The sequence below is a fragment of the Calidris pugnax genome, unplaced genomic scaffold (assembly GCF_001431845.1).
Source record: "Calidris pugnax isolate Ruff unplaced genomic scaffold, ASM143184v1 scaffold69, whole genome shotgun sequence".
Classification (NCBI taxonomy): domain Eukaryota; kingdom Metazoa; phylum Chordata; class Aves; order Charadriiformes; family Scolopacidae; genus Calidris; species Calidris pugnax.
Genome location: NW_015090859.1, coordinates 3,590,524 through 3,598,833, shown reverse-complemented (window position 1 = coordinate 3,598,833; position 8,310 = coordinate 3,590,524).

Below are 8,310 nucleotides of genomic sequence, written 5' to 3'. Positions count from 1 at the left end.
AGACCTATGCATCACCCCGATGAATCTGAACTCATCGTGGAAGACAAGGTGTCCATGAGCCTATACTAGATCCATTCCACTACCTGAGAAAGTTGTTTTAAAGCTTCCTTAGGCATTTCTACAGTAATGCAGACACACTATTCGGAATAGCCTCCACTCATTCAACTGGATAACCCCAAGGGTACAGTGTCTATTTCATAAATTGTAAAAATGTATGGAAAGGATATAACCCCCCCCCCCCCCCCCCCTAATATTATTGTTATATCAAAAAAACTGAAAACACAAAGAAGACTTTTATGTTCAGATATGAGTTTTCTCTGAGATTTCTAGCTACAAAGATATTAACCATTTTAACACTTTGGGCTAAATTTTTCATAAAATCAGTTCCAGACAGTTTTCAGAAAGCTCATATTACAGTCCCATGCAGACTGCCTTAAGCATTAATGGGCTGACAAGATGCTCAAAAATGGTTTTGTCTGAAGCAGAGAAGCACATTTGGTGCTAGAGGAGAGTCCATAAAGGAGAGGGTACTGCCTTCCTGGTGCCTACTACAAGCCGGTAACAGGAGGCTGAATTAAACCTCTGAATATTCTGCCAGTTGTGAAGGATACTGTTTGGGATGTTCATTTTGACTTGTGGTTTTGTTTTCTAGGTCAATGTGTTCATTTGTTTCTGGTATACTTTAATTTACAGTGATTGGACCACTCAGTAAATGCAAGTCAAGTATTCAACATATTAAAACGAGATACAAAGATATGAATAGATCCATGATCAGTTCATTCTAATTTCTCAGAGAAAGAAACACAGGGAGAAAGCATTGCTTCCAGGACTGTGTAAAGTGACCTTTTGGATTTGCCATTCCTGACAACACAATAATTAGGAAGGAATCCGAAAGCAATGCTGCTCAAAGAATTTGGCCATGAAACTCTCCATGCAGATTCCTAGCCTCAGTCTGAAATAACGTCTTGCTCCATCTTTGGAAAAATATTGTCCTACTTAAATAAATTAATCTTCTTATTTGTGACCATTTGTAAGCAGGATGAAAATGTCACGGATTCTGTTATCACTCTGTTTTTCCTCATGTGAAGGTAAGGGTCACCATGGACCTGGCCAGATACCATGACCATGTGCATGAGGGCAGTACAAGGTCAGCATTCCTGACAGGACTTACGCAGATTACACAGAGGTGACAGTCTGTGAAAGAATTATGTAGACTCCTCATTCTAACTGTAACAGACATGCCAAACAAATACGTGTAATTAAACCTGAAAAGCACAGTTCAAAGTATCAAAAATTTTACTTCAGTTTAATAAGCATATTTCAGATTCATAGGGAACATGCTGAAATCTGCTAGGTTATAGGCACAAACATAAATGGAGGGAGAAAAACATACTCTTGTTCATAAATACTACCCCACTTCAACAGTCTCTCCTCTACCAAGAGCAAAAGAGAACTCAGAACGCCCCCAAGGGCAGAACAGAAGAGACTGAAACGGTGATCTCTCCCAGACTGGCCTGATGAAAAAAAAAAAAAAAAAAAAGACAAAACAAAACAAAATAAAGGAAACATTCAAGCAGCAAAGCACTCTTCACACAAAAACCCAAGAACTTGTGCCTGTTTTGACACACTGCCATGTTTTGGAGGTGGATAAAAAAGAGACATGAGCAATTAAATGAAAGCAGCAAATACTTGTGATTTATTCTACATACAATTATCTGTTGCAAACATCCTCAAGTGCCCCGTGCCCTTAGGACCATCTGTTGTTGCTGGTGTTTCCCACAAAGTAACAGTGCACACTCAGAGCAAGTCAGCGGTCATTACTAAAGAGGATATAGATCTATCATTCTACTTACCTAGTTTTGAATATGTCTGGGCAGAAGATAAGAAGTTTTTATGTTAGTTGCTGTTGCTAGGGCCCTGTAACACAGCTCAGCAAGCTGGACAGAAAAATACGGAAATGCAGTAAGCCAGAACTCCAGGCAGCATGAATGCAGCTGGACGTGGGCTAGGAAAGTGCTCTGTACTGAGTGCAGTCACTGCATTAGCCACACAGTCAAGCAGGCTATACTTGGGCCTAAGATGAGCCCCTTTCAGTTCTGTGACTCCAAATGGCTGAGATTATCACTGGAAAGAGAAAGCAACATGAGCAGAACATTTTACAGTCTCCTAGATGTGTCCTTAAAAAGACCAAACCTCTAACACAAATCAGCTAGGTTCCTGTGGATAGGAGTCGGAATGAAGATGATCTATTTCTATCACGTGTTTTCACTCTGTTAGAAGTGACTTTCTGCCATAGAAGCATCTTTCTCTCATAGAAGCATCCCCTTCAGAAGAGGAGATACACTTGTGATGAGCTGCTCATTTGTGTCCTCAGTGGTATGAATAGGTCACTGCAGACCCATTGAATAAAGTTTCATGCACATCTGTGATACAGCCACTGCTGTCAATGAAACATAGCATCAAGAAGCTGGAGTTTCATTTATAATAGCTACTCATGGTAGAAATGTTTCAGTCAGAACGATGCAAGGTTCATCAGAAGCTAAAAAATAGAACGGTACATATTCAGGCCTAATATTCTCTGGTGCTGCAGCTATAGTATCCATAATAACTGCTTACAACTATCGAGTATCTCTGAATTTTTGGCCAGTTTAGATGCATCTGTACATACACTTCACTGCCAGCTTTTGAAGATCCTGAAGCTACCATTACAGTGTGCTTGTGAGTTGCACAAACAAGATAGGAATATGAACCTTACAAGTGTCATTTAAAGGAAAGACAGACCAATTGGATTTGAGCCCTTGTTTCATATTGCAAACACTGAACTAAAATAAAAATCTGCTTATATATTAGGTTTTGCATGGCATACTCTGAAGAATTTTGAGGAAGAAAAACCTTATCAACTGAAAATGAGTTACAATGAAAGCATTTATGGCTGCTTTACCCAATTTGGGAAGAACTAGGAGAAGGAATCTCTTTGAGGGGTCTTTGTTCTTCCCCAGGTATGGACTGAGAGAATTTGCAGGGCAAATTAAAGTTCTGCTTTTGCCCATGACACTGCATGCACTTATCTGTTCATGCACCAAAGCAAGATGTGGGCACTCCTATGAGTTAACACGGACCAAAATTAAACAATCCTCTGTGGAAAAAAAAATTATATACTTTTCCTCAAAGTAGTTAACAGAAACTGACCGCAAGCTTCAATTTACCCATGAAAATGGATCCTTTTTTGCTTGTGGGCAAGTTATCAGTGACTCCTAGTTAAATGTATCAAAGTTAATAGGCTTATCTAAACTATTCCTCATTGATCATACAACAGATATTATCAGCCAAAAATTTCTGTGCCATGCTAATATCTAGATACCAACAACTGAAGACTCCGTGCCATGGTGAAGAAGCTTTCATGGTTTGTTGTTTCAGAGTGGATTGTGGTTAGTTATATGATCCTCTACAGAACAGCAGTAGGAAATATGCTATTTTATGTATACAGTAACATTATGCAGAAGGAAACAGGCAAAGAGTTTAAGATCTGAACTTTGACAGAAGTAATCGAGCAGCTCAGTAGGGTTAGGGTGTTTTATGTCTATTGTGTATCTGATTTTATCAGATACATGGACTAGAAATGGACTAGTACTAAATGTCCACTTGGTTCACAAAAGATGAAAAGAACCTCCAGATGAATAGTGGTTACTGTGCCAGGTGAAATACAATTCAAATAAACATACACATAAAAGCCAGTTCAGATACCTGTGTTGAAAGGTAAAGAACAATCTGTGCTTTCTAAATGATCTCAGGGCTCTGGATTAGCATAATAACCTATAAAAACAGACCTATGGCTCACTTTTTACCTATAGAGGGCAAAATTGACTTTATTTTTCAGAGCCCCATGGATCCCATTACTTAGCAAATAACAACAAGTGAAGAGTCAATTCTCTCAGTATTGCCATCAGGTTTGTAGGAGGAATGATGCCCCTCATCACTCGATGCTATTTGACATTTTTTGGGCAGTCTGAGGAATCCCAGGCAAACTGTCAGGTTAGTTAAGTATGGATTTGATTATCAGAGCCAAAGAGCCTTATGAAAAGGTTATGAAGAGGAAATCACATCTGTTCTTTGCTCAAGAAACGAAATTTAGCTATGAGGTTTGGAATCTGAGAAAAAAAGAATCCCCACGCCTACATCTGAAAAGGTAAATTTGCATGTCTCTAATTTCCCCCTCCTGACGGTATAATTCACTTAGGCAAAAAAACCAGGTACAGCATGCACGGAAAATAAGATTCTTTGGCAACACAGAAACAACCAGTGGCTGATGATGAAAGGACTCAAGGGTGCTGAGCTCTGATTGAGCTGAAGTTCAGGGCCTCTCCAAACCCTTTTTACCATCTTCTATAAGGAGATGGCTTTCTGACTGTGCATCATTGTACAGCAAAATTCACTCTAGTTTATGTGAGAGCTTCCTCACAAGCAACTTTCTTTGTTGCATCTCAGTAGTCAATTATTAACTATGAGTATACGTATTGTTAACACTAAGTCAGTCAATATGCCATTACTTTGTAGAACAAAGGGAAAATTCCATTATCTCTTCTGGAGTCTAAATACAACATTTTGTTCTGGTGGGAACCACTTTGAGCATGTCTACCTTGAGTCAATGTTGTTATTATTTTTTAATTCTTATTTTATCACTGGAATACTTGGTACTCAATAAGGAATGCTCATGAATAGGTATTCCAGAACCAATTTTAAACTAAGTAGCTGAGGTACAGGAACAGCCAAACTATGCTGATGAGAACTTCAGGGCAGGATGCCAACTCCATCCATGAACCCAGGGGTATCAGTGAACCAGATGGGAGGTTAGCCTGCCCTCACCTACTCCTGATTCAGACTGAAACTGTGTATGCACACTGCCAACTTTAAAGCCAGCTTTGATATGCCACAATCACAATAGGCATAAACCCTGGTTCAGTTTCGGATCAGCTGCAAAAAAATAATTTTGATAAGACCAATATAATCAAACATATTTTTAATGAAAGATGTTTTAGAAAAGAGGTGTTAAAATAAGCCCCTTGTCTTTTCATATCATAAAGTGCCATAGAAATGTGACTTAAGAATCGTGGAATCTGCATACTTTTTTTTTTTTTCTCAGATCAAACTATGTCTTAAAGGATACCCATGATTTGCAGCTAAAGCAGAGGATCATTCAAATGTTTGTTCTATGCGTCTGCTCCCTCAGACCCTGTATAAAGATTTGGGAATAGTGTTGTGGTGGATTGAGCCTGGCCAACACCGAAACACCCACCCAGCTGCTTGCTCGCTTCCTTCTCCCTCAGGACAGGGAGCAGAAAGACGGCAGGCGAGAAGACTCATGGATCCAGGTACAGTTTAATAGGGAAAGCAAAAGCTTTGTACATAAGCCAAGCAAAATAAGGAAATCATTCACTCCATCCCATCAGCAGGCAGATGTCTGGATGCTTCCTGGCAAGCAGAACTTCAGCACATGCAACACTTTCTTGGGAAGACAACCACCATCACCACGAACACCACCCCGCTTCCTCCTCCTTGCCCTGAGCTTTTCTTCCTGAGTATGACATCACATAGTACGGAACACCCTTTGGTCAGTTCGAGTCTGCTGTCTAGGTGGTGATCCCTCTCAGCATCTTGCCCACCCCAAAGCCTACTTGCTTTTGTATACAAAGAGAGGAAACCTTGATGCTGTGAAAACACTGTTCAGCAATTGCCAAAACAATGGGGTGTTACCAACACCAAATGCAAAGCACAGCAGCATATGGGCTACTATGAAGAAAGTTAACTTCATCCCAGCCGGACACAGTACAATTGTTAACGTTAGTAGCACTTCATTCAGAGATAAAATTAATGGAGATGGCAGAAAGAAGTGTCCTAGAGCATTTCCAGTATTTGTGTGCTTTTGATACCACAGGATAATTCTGAATTCATCCATGTGATGAATTTCACACCAGTTTTGAATACTTCCATTAATTGTTTTTTAATATTATTATCTTGCCCTTAATGTTACTGGTATTATTCTGTTTTATTCTGATTACTAATAAATTCCATTGTATTCTGATTACTAAGCCTGACTTTGCAAGCAACTGCTTGAATCACATAAAACAAAGGGAGTGTTTTGGGAAAACAAGCCCAGTAGACACTCTACTTTGCTAACATAATAGGTATTTTATCCTGTGGTTTTGTTTTTTTTCTCAGTTCTTGTGATTCCTAATGATAAAGGTCATCCTGACAGATGATAAAGCAGTTTTTATTTTCTAAGAATGACTTTGGGTTTGTTTATTTGCTATTTTAACCATGTCAGCAGAAGTTACCACATCAGCAAAAGTTACAGACAGGCTTGTATGTGGCAAACTATGACTTCCCAGTGTCAGATACTTTCTGAGCTTGTTTGCATAAATGCAGGAAAATATGATATTTTTGTATAGATTCCTCAGGTTTCCTCTTCACCAATTCTCCCCAAGTGTTTCTTCCTTTCTTGGAAAACAGCACCAAATCGAATAGAATGAAACAGGAGACATAGGGAGAGACTGTTGTTTAGTGTCTGCAATTAATACAAATGCAAATATATCCTGTGATAAGTGAGACATACAACAGGAAGCAGTGCTCGTCTGCTTCACTGCTACTGTGTGGCTATTGGAGAATGCAAGATTGCCACAGGTGACATCTTTTGCAGGAATATGTGATTTACTTCCCTTTGCATGCAGTTTCTTTGGTGTGGCTCTTAGAAAGACGCATGGCTAGAAGAGCTAAATTCCCAAACTCAAGAGTTCCCTTCTGGAAGTGTCAATATGTTCTCCTTAATATACTTGTCTAAATCATGTTTCTGCAATTCATTAAGATCCTATAAAAAGAAATTTCAAATATAGGTGAGCATGGGAAAATAAGCATGTTTTACTGTGTGCATAAATGAGATATCTTCCAGAATACTGTGCATTTAATCTGAAGGTGATATAAAGATAGATTAAAACACCAGAAAATAAAACAAAGTACCTTGCTAAAACAAACTCCCAACTGAAAAATACCATGAAGGCTTATGAATATGGAAAGAAAAATTATCCAGATTCTAGCTGGTAATAATGTGAAACAACCATAGAAACTCTGCCATTGTAATAAAAGTTTTCTATCACTTAAATGGGTTGGACTAAGTCAGCTCACTAATGTACCCGGTTTGTGGGACAGTTTGCATATCAATTGTACAGGAAACATCACCCTACCTGGTGAAGATGTAGCTAATAACTACTACTCCTCTCCTTATAATCTACATATATTTTATTTAAAAAAAAAAAAAAAAAGCTGAGAGTTTGCATGAAGTCACTGCAAACCAAAACCTAGCACTTAAAAAAAAATCTGTGCTGCAATAACATGCTGTCCTCATTGAGTGTCCCAGAGAACTTTCATAGACATTCAACAAATGCAAAATAGTGGTTTTGAAGGATGTTAAGAATTCAAATGATTCCAAAGTTACTTACACATGTGGAAAGTAGTAGGAACTCAAACCATTTTAAAGCAGCAGTTCAAAATGAAGTTTCCTTCTTGACTTGACCTCTCATTATTATCAGTTTATACCCAAAGGTGGAAATGTTTTACTACTATGAAACCAAGACCTTTTTCCCTTCCCTTCCCTTCCCTTCCCTCTTCTTTTTTTTTTTTTTCTGAAAGCAAAGGCTTTGGCCATTTCATTACCCTGAAACCTTATGGTATGAGATACTGTTGTAATATTAGCAGTTTGTTCATTCTGCAAAGTCCCTTGGGAGAGAGCTGTTTGTTTAATTGTAGGACTCAAGCCAGCTTGATTAAAATATTAAATAAAAGCAAGACAATAATCTATAACTCTTTTCTCCCTATGGCCTGTTTTGGTGGGTGAATACTTTGAGCTATAATTATCTAATTTCAGTTCATGGAAAATTTATTTGCCTAACTACTGTTCCATTAATAGATGTCATGCTGAATTTTTAAACACATTGCACAGCTATGTTTGGACATTTGCTTTAGTAAAAATCTATCCCCAGACATCACAGAATATAAAAATATTATAAATATGGTATTAATAAACAGAAAAGCAGGGTGGTGGGAAAGCAATGGGTTTTCACAGGAAGGAAAAATTAGGTCTAGGTAGAGTGGTGGATAGAGGTATTGCACCAAGTGGAAAAGACACAGTCTTTTCTTCTCTGTTTATTCAGGTTTAAATCACAAACTGAAATGCCTCACTAACTTTTTACCTTTACCAGTTCTGAGCTTAAAAGACTTGGAAAGCTGTTGCAGCATCCAGCATAACACCCACTGATTTCC